The sequence below is a fragment of the Leuciscus leuciscus genome, assembly GCF_965113295.1.
Source record: "Leuciscus leuciscus genome assembly, chromosome: 11".
In the NCBI taxonomy this organism is placed as follows: Eukaryota; Metazoa; Chordata; class Actinopteri; order Cypriniformes; family Leuciscidae; genus Leuciscus; species Leuciscus leuciscus.
Window position 1 is genome coordinate 16,588,954 of NC_138735.1, and position 17,164 is coordinate 16,606,117.

General features: G+C 38.2%; 1 protein-coding gene across 1 annotated transcript in view; it reads left to right on the top strand.

Annotated features, from left to right (window-relative positions):
- The first annotated feature begins 2,444 nt into the window (after positions 1 to 2,444).
- Positions 2,445 to 17,164, top strand: part of eya1 (EYA transcriptional coactivator and phosphatase 1) — a 96,632-nt gene continuing 81,912 nt past the window's right edge. Inside the window, exons 1-2 of the mRNA XM_082184878.1 lie at positions 2,445 to 2,689; positions 16,661 to 16,812. The gene's annotated coding sequence lies outside the window, so the exon portion shown is untranslated. The remainder of the gene's footprint in view (positions 2,690 to 16,660; positions 16,813 to 17,164) is intronic.

Genomic DNA, 17,164 nt, shown 5'->3' on the forward strand with positions numbered 1-17,164 from the left:
TTGGCTGGTGGCATCGGGAATACTCCATAAACCCTGGATGTGCAGCCAACTGCGCTGGTATGCGTACTTTCTCGGCATTGAACCCCGAGATTCTGCCTGTTTTTTAGAGTCCTCAAACCGCGCCTGAACCCAGTCAAGACCGTCACCAAACAAGCCAGGCGGGGAGACCGGTGCACCGAGGCAAATTTGCCAGGGTCAACCAAAGATGACGCTGAGCCACCACAATACTGCCCATCGCATGACTCAATCACACTAATGCGCAATGTATTGCACATAATATGTAGTCGGTCGTGGACCGTGATTTGCCCTGCTTGAAAAATGTCGTCAGAGAATTCCTCGCCCACATCAAGTGAGACAGTCATCCTCACGAGTCATGATCAAATTTCCGGGGCAGTCATAGGAACATTTGTGATCACACAGACTCTTCTTGGCTTCCACACGATTGCCCCAACTCCTCGTGGCCTCCCCAAAAGCGACCAGAGGCATCTGGATCAGCACCCAAAGATAGAAGCGGATTGTGTCTGGCCACTGTTCCCCCAAGCACACGCTCAACAAACGCTACATGCTGCTCAAGTGTGGAACAACAGAGCTGCTGGCAGTGCACACATGCTCAGGAGTTGGAGAGAGCCAGCTTAAACACACCGGCCAGTGCTCGTGGTTATCCTTTTCTGAGTGTAAATATCCAGATGCCATAGGACAGCGACAAGAACCTTTATGTTTAGACATATTCTTTGAAAAAAGTTTTCTAGCCCTTTCTTGGCTAAGCTGAACTTGAGCTAAAAAACTTTCTCTTTTTATGGCTAGTTTCAACAAGAGTCACCACCGTGGGTTTTTCTTGTGAATGTGGCGTGGTGTTCTAGCAGCAGGCGAAGAGCTGAAGAACGAGGGGGGCCACATTTACTGTATATGCTGTGGGCAGGTAGGTGTCAATGTGTCATTGGCCTTTTAGGAGATGTCTTCAACAAATGGCGCGAGGGCGCGATATCCCATAGCCATGTGCTGTACTGAGTGAACCGACTGAATGGGAACACCTAGGACATGTCCAATTCGCAATTCCAAAATCGATGTGTGAATTGATAGTAAAAGAATTTGGAGTGAACTGAGAATTTGACTGATTTGAAAAGTAAGTTAAATGAATAAATGAAAAGAAAAAAACTCCACACACATCCACATCCATCACTAGCATGTATGACATTTCCATCAACACAAATTCATAAATATCATTAAAACGTGCAAAAACATTTTCAGCTATGTAATTCTATAATTGAACAATAAGCCCAGATGAAATAAAAATGTTGTCAGAAAGAAAATGTAAAAACAGCATTATGTCTAGATATTTCTTTGTCATAACGTTTTATAGCATGAATTGGATGCCAAGCACTACATGAGGACGCAACTAAAAGAACCACTTAAACTGTCATTTGAATCGGTTCTTTGAAAAGAATTTGCACAAATAAATCGGACTTCTCATCATCCTCCAGCACTGTGGGGGCATAAACACTCACTTTCATGCCTTTACACTTGAAGAAAACGTTACCGGTTGTGACGACTATTTATTGTTCCTGAGGTTAGAGCGAGGGAAAAGAACATCACTCATAGCAGTATAAAGTCATTACGACCTCCGTGATATGCTCAACATCACAAGCCCCAGCAACCCCCATATTCCTCCTTTATATTTACCCTGCATCCGGAGTCGGAGCGTGTTGATAAATGAGGAGAGGGCGTCCAGGGACTCTCTCCGTTAAGGACCGGGCCGTGCGATTTATGACGGCGCTCTTGCAGACTTCACGATGATTAATATGGCTCCTCCGTCCACCACGGTAGATCGGGCGCAGGCGCTGCACTCCACGAGCGCCAGTCGGGCTGTTTGGACAGGCAGATAACATCAAAGCGGCCTGCTGCTAGTGTTAAGAAAATATTGCATTCTGGGTCAGCGCAAATGAATCCACAAGGAGCACGAAACTGTTTTAAGGATAGTGCCATCTATATATTATCACTTGTGTGCAGATTGGAATGGAGAGGTTTGGTTAATGTCATTTGCAAATGTCTTTTTTCTCAGTATGCACGATAATGATTTCATTTCATGTTTATGAATGTACTGTGAACTCCGGCTGTAGACATATCTGCCCTGTTTAAAAAGCTCTTCATTACTGTATACTCGTAATGAAATAATCATATTAGTGTTGCAGCCACAGAATAAAAAATAAAAAAAGTTAATTGTGACTTTTTATCTCACAATTTTTTACTTTTTTTCCTTGGCTTTTTTATCTCTCACAATTCTGCCTTTTTTTCTCGCAATTGCGAGTTTATTTCTCACAATTCTGACTTTTTTCTCAGAATTACGAGTGTATATCTCACACATTTTTACATTTTTCTTAGAATTGTGAGATGTAAAGTCACAATTGTGAATTATAAAGTCTAATTTGTGAGATTTAAACTTTCAGAATTGTCCGGAAAAAAAAGTCAGAATTGCGATATATCAATATATTTCTCCAAATTTCCACAGGTAAGGCTGCAGGTGAACAAAGCTCTAAACATCTACAGTAAACATTCACACCTGCTCCATTGATCACTTTTTATTTCTGACAGGTGTGGCCAGAGGTGATAGAACCGGTGTTTGATCTCACCACGCTGGTCCGGGGAGCATCCATAGACTGAGGCCATGCTGTCAATATCCTGCTATTCTCTGGTAAGAACATTCCTAGTCACCACATCGCCCACCTCAGCCTTTAATGACCCCTTCAAATGTGTTCAGAATCCCGCTGACATTTTTGTCTAATTTGTGTTGCTGTTTAATGTTTCTTCTTAAATTGCCCATGAAGTTGGATAGGTAGAAGTCCAATCATATTTCATTAATCACTTGCACAATCATACTTGGAATTCTTGACAATTGATGCTCTGGAAAGACCTTGGGATCATGTGGGATGGGGTGGGATCAGTGCTGTGTGCTTCCACTAAAGCTTTGGTATGTCATTAAAAGCAACACACACACTTCCTAAACCTACTGATGGAAGACTTCTTTTTTTCCCTTTCTTACCACTACTTATAGCCTCTACTTAAGTATGCCAATTTAGCTGAATTCATGAAATCAATGGCTCACTGTTAGCTGCCCATTGATGTAGAACTACGGTGGTGACTGCCCTTTCCCATGCTTCCATCCCGGGACCTCTGCGGCCCACAAACAGAGGGAACACCTGTTTCTAGTGAGCCCAGTCCCCCAGCACCTGAAATCTTAGCAATGGCTCAGGCTATTGAGAGGCAGCCTCACGATAAGCCCGCCCCAGAGATGGACGGCGGAAACTCGATAATGAAAGGGGATGCCTAATAGATGAATCTGGTGCAATTTGCCAAAACACGCCCTGCCTTTCTCAGGAAAATTATCCACACTTGCAATAGGAAGGCCATTGTCTTGGGAGAGTTTGTGCTTTATCTATGTATTCATTATCTGTATTACAACAGCATAATGGGCCGCTGGTCGGAGAGAAAGGCGCACGCTTTTCGAACGGGGTGGGGGAGCACTGACGTGAAATTAAAAGTAGCTTTGCTGTCATTGGCATAAATCAATGTTATTATACCTGGTGGGAAAACCCCAGGTTTCCTGCCGAAAAATACCTTCGGCTTGAAAGAATAAATCCTAGAATCATAAGCCTTTATCCTGCCTTTTGGAACAATCCGTACGTCCTTGCATACCTATGTTTGCTAGCACTGCTTAAACTCCAGAATGAGGGGAAATGTATTCAGACGTTAAAATCTAAAGTGGTTTTGTGTATGTATTTATTAAGTTGTGGGCAATCTGAATATCAGAAATCATTATGAGAAAGTTAGCATAAATGTTCAGAATTTTTTAATTTTGCGTTTGTACGTTTTCAGATAATGCAGTGACCAGTGTCAGAAATTAAGTTTGATGTTAAGAGGCTATATTTGCATCCTGGATTTGGTTTTTGGGGACCTTTTTGTTGTTGTTGTTGTTTTTAAATAAAATTTTTCCCTAACCATTGGTAAAAAACAAACAAAAAAACAAAATAAAATAAAAAACATAAAATCAACTCTTATTTCTTTTATATTATGTATGAATAAGCCTACAGTATACACACACTGTTCAAAAGTTTGGAGTTGGTTAGACTGCATTTATTTGATAAAAAATTTTTATCAATAATGTTATGAAATAACAATTTAAAATAAATGTTTTATTTTATTTAAATTTATTTATTTCTGTGATGGCAAAGCTAAATTTTCAGCAGCCATTTACTTCAGTTTTCAGTGTCACATGATGCTTCAGAAATCATTCTAATATTCTTTGGATTATTCGTATTCATATTATTATTAAAGTTTAAAACAGTTGTGCTGCTTAATATTTTTATGAAAACCTCGATTTATTTTTTTCAGGATTCTTTGATGAAGAGTAAGTTCTGAAGAACATCATTTACTTTAACGAAGTGTCTATTTACACTAAGTGCAAATAGCCTGCCTTGTTTAAATACTTTTTTTTCCTGTAACAATCTAAAAGTCTTGTTTTGCAGTGATGTTTTGCATAGGGCAGTATTTAGCATTACATCAATATTTACAAGTGCACTGAAGACACATAACAGCCATAGTTTATGCATTGAGGCTTCATTATTTGACAAGGAACACAAATAGTCGGTCCTTGGAGAGCCTCATATAGTTTCTGTCTTTTTCTCTATTGGTCATATTTCACTAACCCCCTTCGGAGGGTGAGTAACCTTCCTCAGACCTCCTTTGATGTCTACGGGATGTTGAAGCACTATTTGTAATCATCGCTGAGCCAACCTCTACACTTTCAGCCTCCTACCAAGCCGCGACTGCAAACTCAGATCTTAAGGGTGACCTTTACGTCATCCATTATTGTAATGCCTGAAGGGGGAGTCGCCTTTGCTGATGCATAAATTGCAGTTTAAAAACATTTTTGTCTTCATGATCACTCCTCTTTCACGCTCAGTAGTGTGTACTTAAGAAGAAATGGCAGCTAAGGGGCTCATCACTCATAGAGGCCGAAGTTCCCTCTTATAGACTTTTACTACACTATAGATATTGCTTCTTAGGTGAATGAATAAATGTTGTCATGAGGAATTTCCAGTCTTCCAGATATCGATAGTCGCAAATATTTTTGGGGGAAAACTGCAACCGACTTTACATTTAAGCTACAAGATGTCCTAGTAAATCACAGGGATTTTAGTTCACAATATGAATTCTGAGTGCCTCAAAGCCCTCTACCATGGTAAAATCACTGTAACGTGCAACCTTGAGGAACTTATTTAAAAAATGGTGGCAAACTCAATATGAAGAGGAAAATATGTTCAATTAATAAATATCTAATATAAATGATCATAAATATGAATGCCAGGTTAACAAAGTTTGCATGAAATTTTGTGTTCCTTTCAAATTTGTTTTTGCATGTTTTCAAGTAATGCATTGAAGAGTGTCAGAATTTAAGATTGATGTTAAAAAGCAGTATTTGAATCCCTGATTTTGTATAATACATATATTTTGGAGCACTTTTGTCTTTTTTTTTTTTTATTAATTTTTTTTGTTAAAGAGATAGTCCACCCAAATATGACATTTCTGTTATCAGAAAGTTCACCGTCATGTCGTTCCAAACCTGTATGACTTTCTTTCTTCTGTGGAACATAAAAGATTATTGAAAGATATTTTGAAGAATGTTGGTAACCAAAGAGTTTACCATGGTTAAGGGTGTTTATTTGAGCGCAACATGAGTCCCTACTGTCTCAAATCCCTCTAACATGGTAAAATCACTGTAATGTGTGACCACTGTAACCAGCAGTTTTGGTTACCATTGACTTCCATTGTATTTGTTTTCCATATAATGGAAGTCAGTGGGAACCGAAACTGCTTGGTTAACTACTTTCTTCAAAATATTAAAAATAAATCTCTTACTATAATGATACTATACTGATACTATTGATAATGATATAATGTATAATCAAGCTATAATATAGGCCTAATATTAGGAAATAATCGTAATTCTTAAACAAATAAAAAATAATAATTAGTAATAAATACTTTAATACATTATTAAATATATTTGGGGTTATCTTTGCCTCTGTTTATTTATTTATTTATTTATTTTTGTGAGCCAGGCTGCCATTAATTTCTGCCCTTGGCAGTAATTAATAAATACATCTAACATTAATGATAATAAACAATACGTTCGCCAAGTAATATAATACTCATTAACTTAAATTCTTGATGTTTACAGTTGACAGGCAACTTGCCATATTATCATAGAATTTACTTGAATATGCAGTCACAGATTTTGTCTTCATTATCAAGCAAAACTATTCGACTATCATAAAGAAATACAAAGTTCTGGCATGAAACTCTAGATGGTGCAGGCTAATAGGTCCTTTTACTCACCTGTTCATAATCACATCGTTATCTTTAGGGCACAGCTGATTGGTTCCTGCCGTATCAGTAGCCAATGAGCTTGCGTGCTCAACCTTCAAATACTTGGGTAACATTTGCATTAGCAGTGCAGCGCACTTCAGAAACCCTCCATCTTCCCCAGCTCCACCTGTATAGATCTGCTACGGGTAATTCATGTACACTATATTGTACAGCAGCAACAGCAGCAGCAGCATGTCTTGCTCACAGCAATGTGTTGTGTATGTATTGGCTGTAGCAAGTCCCGTACTTGCAGCAGCAGCAGCAATAAAAGCAGCAGCAGCAGCAGCGTAGAAAATCTATTCCACCAAGACCAAACATATCAATATTGTCATACCCATTACCATGCCAATCACTCCGAGGGTTGTCATGACAGAACTAGGTTTTTACTTTTTCTGATGAAATTTGAGTGATGATAAGGTCTTCTGTGTGGTTTCCAGGGCATTGCTGTATGGTTTCAGTTTGTTAGTGTATTGCTATGGAGTTGCTAGTACCTGTATTTTATGGGTTAGGGGTCTTAGTGGTTATAGATTTAGGGGAAGTAGTTGTTAAAAGATATTTTGAAGAACGTTTGTATCCAAACAGTTTCAGTTCCCATTGACTTCCATTATATAAAAAAAAAAAAAAATACATACTGGTTTGGACCTACATGAGGGGGAGTAAATGATGACATAATTTTGTGGGTGAACTATCCCTTTAAAACCACCATGTCAACCAATCCAGACTAAAAATGTTATTCATAAAATGTTGTTTTAAATCGGCTTACTGTTAACTGAGAGCCTTTATAATGTTGAATGACAGCTTAATGTTAACATCTAATTTATCCTTCTCTTTCTGCATCTCCTAAAATGACTATTAGGTCTATTGCTTTTGTGGGGCAGTAGGATCCAGAGGGGGATCTTGTTGAAGAGGACCCATTAAACTGTCCTCACCTTTCCACATGGCCTCTGCTCTGGGCTAAAGATTTTAGTTTCCTCTGCAAAGCACCCTTCATTGACTGCTGGACTGACTGTGGATCTGCTGAATGCATAGATGTGTTGAAGGGAGCTTTAAGGGCACATTGTGAGATGTATTGATCTAGAGAATCAATCAGAGGGAGAGAGAGGCAGAGAGACATTATCTTTTAACACCGCAGACACATAGTCGTGATGGGCAAAAGAACAACGTCTAATACAGTCACTTGAGAAGACAGAACAGTTTTCCTCCCATCCTCTTTCTCCTTCCTCTTTCCTTCCCTATTAGTCCCTGGGGCTCGGTTAAGGATGCTATCACTCTATACTGATCACTCCATCCAACACCGCCACCCCATTTCTCTCTCACACTTGCATGCAGTCCTAAACTCTTTGTATGTACACTAAAAATGAAGCAGTATGCTTTTTATCTGTATTGCAATGCTCTTGTTTGACCCCATTTTTAAATGAATTTAACAGTTACTAGGGAATGGGATGCTGTGTGTTAAGATTTGATTTGTTCCATGAAGATCTGATCCAAACTATTTTCTGTAGGAACACCTTGATGATATGCTTACTGAACTGCTCCCACTCTCTTAAAGAGACAGTACCTTTTTAGCTGTATTTGCAATGCATCTCAATGTGAAAAGTTACCCTGCAAATGTTAATGTGAAAGTATTTAAAGGTTGGACATGCATTTTAAAATATTGCTACTTAATTATGTATACCTTTTATTTATAATATATAATAGACTCCTATAGCAATAAAAAGCAATAATGTTTAAATGTTAAAATATTTTAGAATGTCTTTAAAGGTACAATATGTAAGAATTTTGCATTAAAATATCCCAAAATCTCAAGGCCAGTGTTATATATTTTGTTAAGTTGATTACTTACAATATCCCAAATGTTTCCAACTATTTTTAAATCGTGAGAAAATTGCGATTTTAACCAAGGAAACGGGGCGTTAGAGCAGGGGGGAGCTGGGAGTCGCCAGTCAATTGCGTCATATCCGCGTCACCCTCGGTTTCCGCTCATACTGCGTGGAGTCCTGGACAAATGCGAAAGTTGTAGTTGTAGCGTCTATCAAGCTACAAACTTTAGCTTGTTTCTTGCAGTCATTATGGGACACAATTATTCTTTACCGATTGCAGCTGGTTCTGTCGACAAAGCATGCTTAATTTTATATTTTCCAAATGTAGCATTCGGTAATAGTTATGTTTATGTAAGGAAAGTATTATTGCTTTAGATTTGTGTTTAGTTTATTGACATTGTTTATCACGTCTGGTGTTTATGGCCATGTAAATAAACATAGCATATGTTATACATAAAGATGAATCAGTATTTTGGCAAATGATGTGGGCATGTTCGAATGTACTTTTACAACAATTGTTTAGAACATGTAAAACTGCGCAGCGTTATCACAACAATGAATTCAACAAATACAGTAACATCTATGAAGTATTAAACCTTACTTTTCTTGCGGTTAATTCATTTAAATGAAATAAAAGTGTGATGAGGTTTAAGAGTCAGGAAGGAAGAAGACGCGTCGTCGTGACTGGGACTCGTACTTTATTAAAATAAAGCAAAACAAACAAAAGCCGCGCACAACGCGCATTCACTGTGGCAACCGCGACAGTTCAAAAATGAGAGCTTGGATCCACCGGTTTTCTTCCTCTGCGTCCAATTTTCTCTCCAGTCTCTCTCTCGTTCCAGCGCGGCTTATAAGCGGTCTCTCCACGCCGATCACTGCAATAAGACACAGGTGCATTTGCACTTGACCTACTTGCTCGTCTCTTTTCTCTCCCATCACAGACCGCGCTGAACCACGCCAGCCTCGCCACTAAAAGCATGTCATTAAACGCAACATTTATAAAAATAGAACTTAGCCTCATCCATGAACATGATTTTTCGATTCCCGTCTGACTGATTTACATCCACGGTGGAGTTTAAAACGACAGTTCCCATCATTCCACGCTCCTTCACATCGTCATCAAGCTACGCCGTTGTTGTTGTTTGGAATCTAGCGCCCTCTAGCGGCAAAAATTCTTGCATATTGTACCTTTAATAATGCATAGTAAAGGTGTTAGCTATTCACTAATAATCATTAAATGTACATACTGTTCTTTACTGTTTGTTAAGGTTTTTAAAGGGGTGGTTGAGTGTGATTTCACTTCTCTAACTTTAGTTAGTGTGTAATGTTGTTGTTTGAGCATAAACAACATCTGCAAAGTTACAACGCTCAAAGTTCAAAGCAAAGGGAGATATTTGCTTTTAAAGAAAAGGACTACAACAATGGGACTACACGACATTCCTCCCGGGTTAGTGACATCACTAACCCTAGAATTTACATAAACCCCGCCCCCGGGAACACGCAGTCCATGTTGAGAAGAGGAAAAGTTGTTGTATAAGAGTACATTTGTGAGTCAGCTCAAACTTTAGCGTCCATCTTTTCACATGCAATAGAAAGTCACTCTGTGTGCATCTCACAACAGTTCCTACAGTATATGAGCGATTTATAGATTTATCATGACAGAATATCCTAATTGAAGATAGTTAACTCCACATCAGCAACATAAATTAATCAACTAACCATTCAGAGAAGTCCTGTTGCATTCTACATGTTGTCACTTCTTCTTGAGTCTCTCCATCCTTATCTGACTCTGTTTAACATTAAAGGCAGAACAGTTTCTGTCATTTTAGTGTGTCTGTGAGAGGTAACAGCAGCTCTTGAAACCCCGCCCTCTGCAGCAGCTCTTTTGCATTTAAAGGGCCAGGCACAAAACGGTGCGTTTTTGCAAACCCTCAAACTTTAACTTGCTATATAAAAATATCTGTGGGGTATTTTGCGCTAAAACTTCACACACACACTCTGGGGACATCATAGATATATTTTACATCTTGTGAAAAGGGCATTATACCACCCCTTTAAATGTTTTTAAAATAAGTTTCTTATCACCAAGGCATTTATTTGATCAAAAATACAGAAAAAACTGTAATATTGTGTGTGTATATATATATATATATATTATAACAGTATATATATTTTAAAATGTAATTTATTCCTTTGATGGCAAGGTTTTCAGCAGCCATTACTGTACCATCACATGATGTACCATAATTATGGTAATTTGGTGCTCAAGAAACATGACTTATTATTATCAAAACAGCTTAATATTTTTTTGTGTGGAAACTTTGATACTTTTTTCAGTATGTTGATCATTAAAAGTTCTAAAGAACAGCATTTATTTTAAATAGAAATCGTTTAGAACATTATACACTCACCTAAAGGATTATTAGGAACACCTGTTAAATTTCTCATTAATGCAATTATCTAATCAACCAATCACATGGCAGTTGCTTCAATGCATTTAGGGGTGTGGTCCTGGACTCCTGGTCAAGACCATCTCCTGAACTCCAAACTGAATGTCAGAATAGGAAAGAAAGGTGATTTAAGCAATTTTGAGCGTGGCATGGTTGTTGGTGCCAGACGGGCCGGTCCGAGTATTTCACAATCTGCTCAGTTACTGGGATTTTCACACACAACCATTTCTAGGGTTTACAAAGAATGGTGTGAAAAGGGAAAAACATCCAGTATGCGGCAGTCCTGTGGGCGAAAATGCCCTGTTGATGCTAGAGGTCAGAGGAGAATGGGCCGACTGATTCAAGCTGATAGAAGAGCAACTTTGACTGAAATAACCACTCGTTACAACCGAGGTATGCAGCAAAGCATTTGTGAAGCCACAACACGCACAACCTTGAGGCGGATGGGCTACAACAGCAGAAGACCCCACCGGGTACCACTCATCTCCACTACAAATAGGAAAAAGAGGCTACAATTTGCACGAGCTCACCAAAATTGGACAGTTGAAGACTGGAAAAATGTTGCCTGGTCTGATGAGTCTCGATTTCTGTTGAGACATTCAGATGGTAGACTCAGAATTTGGCGTAAACAGAATGAGAACATGGAACCAACATGCCTTGTTACCACTGTGCAGGCTGGTGGTGGTGGTGTAATGGTGTGGGGGATGTTTTCTTGGCACACTTTAGGCCCCTTAGTGCCAATTGGGCATCGTTTAAATGCCACGGCCTGAGCATTGTTTCTGACCACCATGTACCCATCCTCTGATGGCTACTTCCAGCAGGATAATGCACCATGTCACAAAGCTCGAATCATTTCAAATTGGTTTCTTGAACATGACAATGAGTTCACTGTACTAAAATGGCCCGCACAGTCACCAGATCTCAACCCAATAGAGAATCTTTGGGATGTAGTGGAACGGGAGCTTCGTACTCTGGATGTGCATCCCACAAATCTCCATCAACTGCAAGATGCTATCCTATCAATATGGGCCAACATTTCTAAAGAATGCTTTCAGCACCTTGTTGAATCAATGCCACGTAGAATTAAGGCAGTTCTGAAGGCGAAAGGGGGTCAAACACAGTATTAGTATGGTGTTCCCAATAATCCTTTAGGTGAGTGTAGATGTCTTTACTGTCAATTTAATGCATCTTCACTGAATAAAAGTAATAATTTTGTATAATACATATATTTTGGAGCACTTTTGTCTTTTTAAAAATATTATATTTTTGTTGTTAAAGTGATAGTCCACCCAAATATGACATTTCTGTTATCAGACATTTCACCGAAATGTCGTTCCAAACCTGTATGACTTTCTTTCTTCTGTGGAACATAAAAGAAGATATTTTGAAGAATGTTGGTAACCAAAGAGTTTACCATGGTTAAGGGTGTTTATTTGGGCGCAACATGAATCCCTAGTGTCTCAAATTCCTCTAACATGGTCAAATCACTGTAACGTGCAACCACTGTAACCAAGCAGTTTGGGTCCCATTGACTTCCATTGTATTTCTTTTCCATATAATGGAAGTCAGTGGGAACCGAAACTGCTTGGTTAACTACATTCTTAAAAATATATTTAAAAAATCTCTTACTATAATGATACTATACTGATACTTTAGTGATAATATGTATAATCAGACTAGAATATAGGCCTAATATTAGGAAATAATCTTAATTCTTAAACAAATAAAATGTAATAATTAGTAATAAATACTTTAATACAATATTTTTATTATACTTAAATTCTTGATGTTTACAGTTGACAGGCAACTTACTTGAATATGCAGTCACAGATTTTGTCATCATTATCAACCAAAACTATTCGACTGTCATAAAGAAATACAAAGTTCTGGCATGAAACTCTAGATGGTGCAGGCTAATAGAAGAAAAAAAAAAACAGTAATATTGTGAAATATTATTACAATTTGAAAAAATGTTCTATTTTAATATATTTTAAAATGTAATTTATTCCTTTGATGGCAAGGTTTTCAGCAGCCATTACTCCAGTTTTCGCTGTCACATGATGTACCATAATTATAGTGATTTGGTGCTCAAGAAACATTTCTTAATAATAATTTATTATATATATATATATATATATATATATATATATATATATATATATATATATATATATATATATATATATATATATATATATAATGTCTTTGATTGGTGATAAAATGTCTCTGGTAATATTTGAAACCATAGCTCTTGAAAGAATGATTTCACTCTTTGAATGGAGTGAAAAAGTCTGGACCTGGAAGATAAGTTTACGACTTAATGGTTTTCAAAATAATTGGTAATGTGTAAAATCATTGGCTAATTTGATATTGTTCTTATATCAGTAAAAAAAAAAAAAAATTTACACATTTTTTACCCAAAATCACTGCAAAAAGGTCCACTGATTTCATTTGGCCTGGTCATGGGTCTTTTAAATGGTGAAAAACAGCACCTGTATATCCAGAACAGTAAATGCCACTAGTCCAATTCAGCTTTGAGTGCAACCCGCTGTTCATAAGCAGACTATGATGCACAAGTGTCTCGAGACAGTTTGAGTGGATAACCATATGCTGTCACAGAAGACCAACAGAGCTGAGCTGGGAGTTGTGTGGGAGTCTGGGAGTGGGAGGAAGGGGAGAGATGAGGGACGGCTGGGGTGTGGGAGGACTTGTCAGGGTTTTTCAGGAAGGTTACAAATCAAGGATTTCTGAACCTAGCCTTCTTCTCGGATTCACTCTCTGGAGTGGAAGTGTGTGTGAGAAGAGAGTGTGTTAACTGTTAACCAGGCCGTCCAGCTCTTTATTGAAGCCTTGGCTAAATCAATGGCATATGTGGAGGGTGACTGCCTCACAGAGCTGTCAAAATCTATTCTGCGCCTTCAACTGGCACCGGTCCATCCAGTCACACTCCATCCACCACAACCAGCACTGGGGTAAACAAACTCAATCCCGCAAATGTCAGAGATGTCGAAAGATGAAAAACTGTGGGCTGCTCAATGATTACAAGAGATAATGATTCAAAGAAGAGGCAAGGACATATAGTAGATTTTAATTGTTGCCTGTGCTGTCAAACATTGAAATAGTTTGTACTAATTATAAAACCCATATCATCTGTCTGTGACTGTAATTGAGTACTGCTGTGTTGGAAGCAGAAAACAAGCTAGTGACCAAACCCCATGCGGCATTTTCCTTTTTTTAATAATATTTTTTTTTTTTATGACATTTTAAGAACTAGGTCTGGGTGGATTTTGTGATTAATCACCATCTTCACTTGAAATATCCTATTATTGATTGTTAAAATCTCAAGATCAATGTTTTAGCATGACTTTTTTGACCAGTCTAAACTTATTCCTGAACAATTACTTTTATGAGCTGATTCTTTTTAGTGAATCAAAAACATAAACTGATTCCTGAATGAATGACCTTTATATGTTGATTCTTTGTAGTGAATCATTAACATAAGTTTGATCAGTTTAATCTCATTTCTAATGAATGACTCTGTGTCATGATTCTGCCATCTAGTCTTTAATTTTCCCTGGTCTTGAGGCAGGATCATGACAGACCCATGTTTTATGTGTAAGCACATGGCCATTTGTTTGGGCTGTGTGCTTGCCTTGTCTCGTCATGTAACCCCGCCCACTTGTTACCCTCGTTTAGTCATCATTGCTTTACCCTTGTCACCTGTTTCCCTCATTAGTTTCTCCCTATTTTATCCCCTTGTGTTTGCTGTCCTGTGCCGGTTCATTGTCAATCAATGTGAGACCAACCGTGAGTAACCTGTTGAAAGTCTTGTGAAGAGTTTGATCCTGTCTTAGCTGTTAGTTTATTGTTCAGTTATCTGTCTGAGTGTTAGTCTAGTCTTGTTAGTCTTATTTAGTCGATCCTGTCTTGTTTTGCCCCCTCGTGGGTTTTGTTTTCCCTGTTTTTCTGTAATAAACGTAGTTCACTTGAATACTGTCTGCATTTGGGTTCATCTCCTTGCACCATCATAACACTCTGATGACCCAATTATTTTTAACTAAATCAAAAACACAGCTGGTTCCTGAATAAATGACTCTCAGAATGAATAAATGACTCTTGCATTTTGATTCTTTGTAGTCAATCAATAACATCTAATTTGACCAGTTTAATCTCATTCCTAATGAGGCTGATTAATTTTAGTGAATCAAAAACATACAGAACGACCAATGTATAGTCTGTTTCCCAAATGAATGACTCTTAAACGCTGATTCTTTTAAGTGAATCAAAAGCATATAGCTCCACCAGTGTAGTCTCATTCTTGAACAAATGACTCCTAGCTGATTATTTTTTGTGACATAGTGCGGCCAGTGTAAAACTGAAATTGATTATTTTCAGTGAATAAAACATACAGTGTGACCAGTATAGACAGTTTTCCTTAAACGAAAGATTCTTTTGAACTGGTTATTTTAGGGTGCTTTCACACTGGAAGTTTAGTTCAAAACGGGGCACGGTTCATATGAAAGATTGGTAATGTAAAAGCTGTCATGAGGACCCGGGAGGAGGTAGGAGGTGGTCTGAGTTTAGTTGCACTTGAACTGTGGCGCGATTCATATGAATATGAATGCAACTTGGTCTCAGGTGTGCAATTGTTCAGGAAGTAAATTAACCTGCGCATGCATTTTAACCGACGACGACATCATTACTTCAACAAATGCATGTAATGCTCGGTAGACATTGTATGATTTTGGGCTGTCCCAGACAAAAGATGACCAATCGTGGCGATTTCTTTGGCTGTGGCTCCTAAACGTGAACCTACCTCATACAGTGAGAGAGGTTCAAAGATGGCCGTTGTTACGGTCTTGTGACCAAAGAAAGCCAGCGATAATTTGTGACAGTGTCAGAAATTTAGCATGATTATCTCACAGTGTGTTTGCTGCTACGACCTATGTCTACTGACTAGCCAATAAAAATGCAACTTGAAATGGCGTATTGATCTATGCGACATGCCACTCAGACTTAAAACTACCTCAAGCTCCATTTACAAAAGTGGCCCTAGCCATGACCGTGTCCATATTCTCCTCTTTCGCACATAAAAAACACAACTGCCAAAGTGTGATTCATCTTGCTCTATTTGTTTACCACTAGCGCATGCTGATGATGTTTTATTCTTCTATACTAACTTGTGTCATAGCCTTCTATTCAATAGGTGTCATCATCGCACAGTCTACATACATGTTGTAACCAAGTTTATTAGATCCATGTCGTACTGTGTGATTTGTAATGATCGTATTCGTATAGGATTGCCGAAATCACACAGTCTGTAGCAGGCATAAGGGATGACATTCCAAAACCAATAATCAATCAATAAGAAGCAATAATCAAGTTTTCAATCTTGACATTTTACATTTGCGCCTGATAGAGGTTGATGTTAAGTTCTGAGACATCCAGTTACGTCACAAATGCGCTGTAATCTATTTAAGTCCATAGACGACGCACTCACTGTAATGAGGATGATTTGTACTTTTGGTTTGCCAATTTATGTCTCAATGGATTGATTACTGTTTTGGGAGATAAGCGTATGAATCTTGTTTATGGAAAGACTGATAGGACGCAAATGAAATTTTTTCATTTTTCTTGAAATCATGATTAGATCTCAATGAAATACAGCTCTTGATGTTTTTTGCGTCTTATGACGATGATTTCTTTTTATTGCATAAAAGCTTGTTTTTGCACGCGCTGCATATTTGGAAGCAACCGTCTTAATGCTGTTCAATTAGTTCCACAAGGATCTCCTCGATAGATAGGCCTCCAGCTTGATTACACTGAACGGTGGGTATTTCCTGTGTTCAATCCCACATATGGATTGAGTAAGGCAGTGGCTGTGGACTACTGTTTCTCTCCACTAAATCTTAATTTCTCGTTCAAACCCCCCACCCCCCCTAAAAAATCTCTATTTTATTTCACTAGGTCGGCTGTCCAAATGCAGAGGGAGGTTTTGGCCTGAGCCTTTGGAAGGTGAAGCCAATGCAAATTTCAAGAGGCACGCATGGCTCAATGCAGTATATTTCCCATGATCCCTCACTGTCGCTGAGCCACACCTACTGCCCTATGGCTGGAAGGTATATTTGTACCTTTACTTTTACAATAAGTTATCCCGTTTTGAAAAATGCATGTGACACATGAAAGGGTCTTTTTGAATTCCTCCTCGTGCATCCAGAAGCGTCACAATCAAGTTTGTTCCACAGCGTGTGCTGGCGTTGGGTTTTATGACTGGGTTCATTTCATCTCCATCAAGCTGAGTACTGTGTCTATCCCATGAGTCAGTAGTCTAAGAGCAGGCCACCATAAAATTAGCTGGAACCAGAACCAGTCTAATGACTAAACATGATGGTATGTGCTTGGATATATATATATATATATATATATATATATATATATATATATATATATATATATAATTTTTGTGTGTGT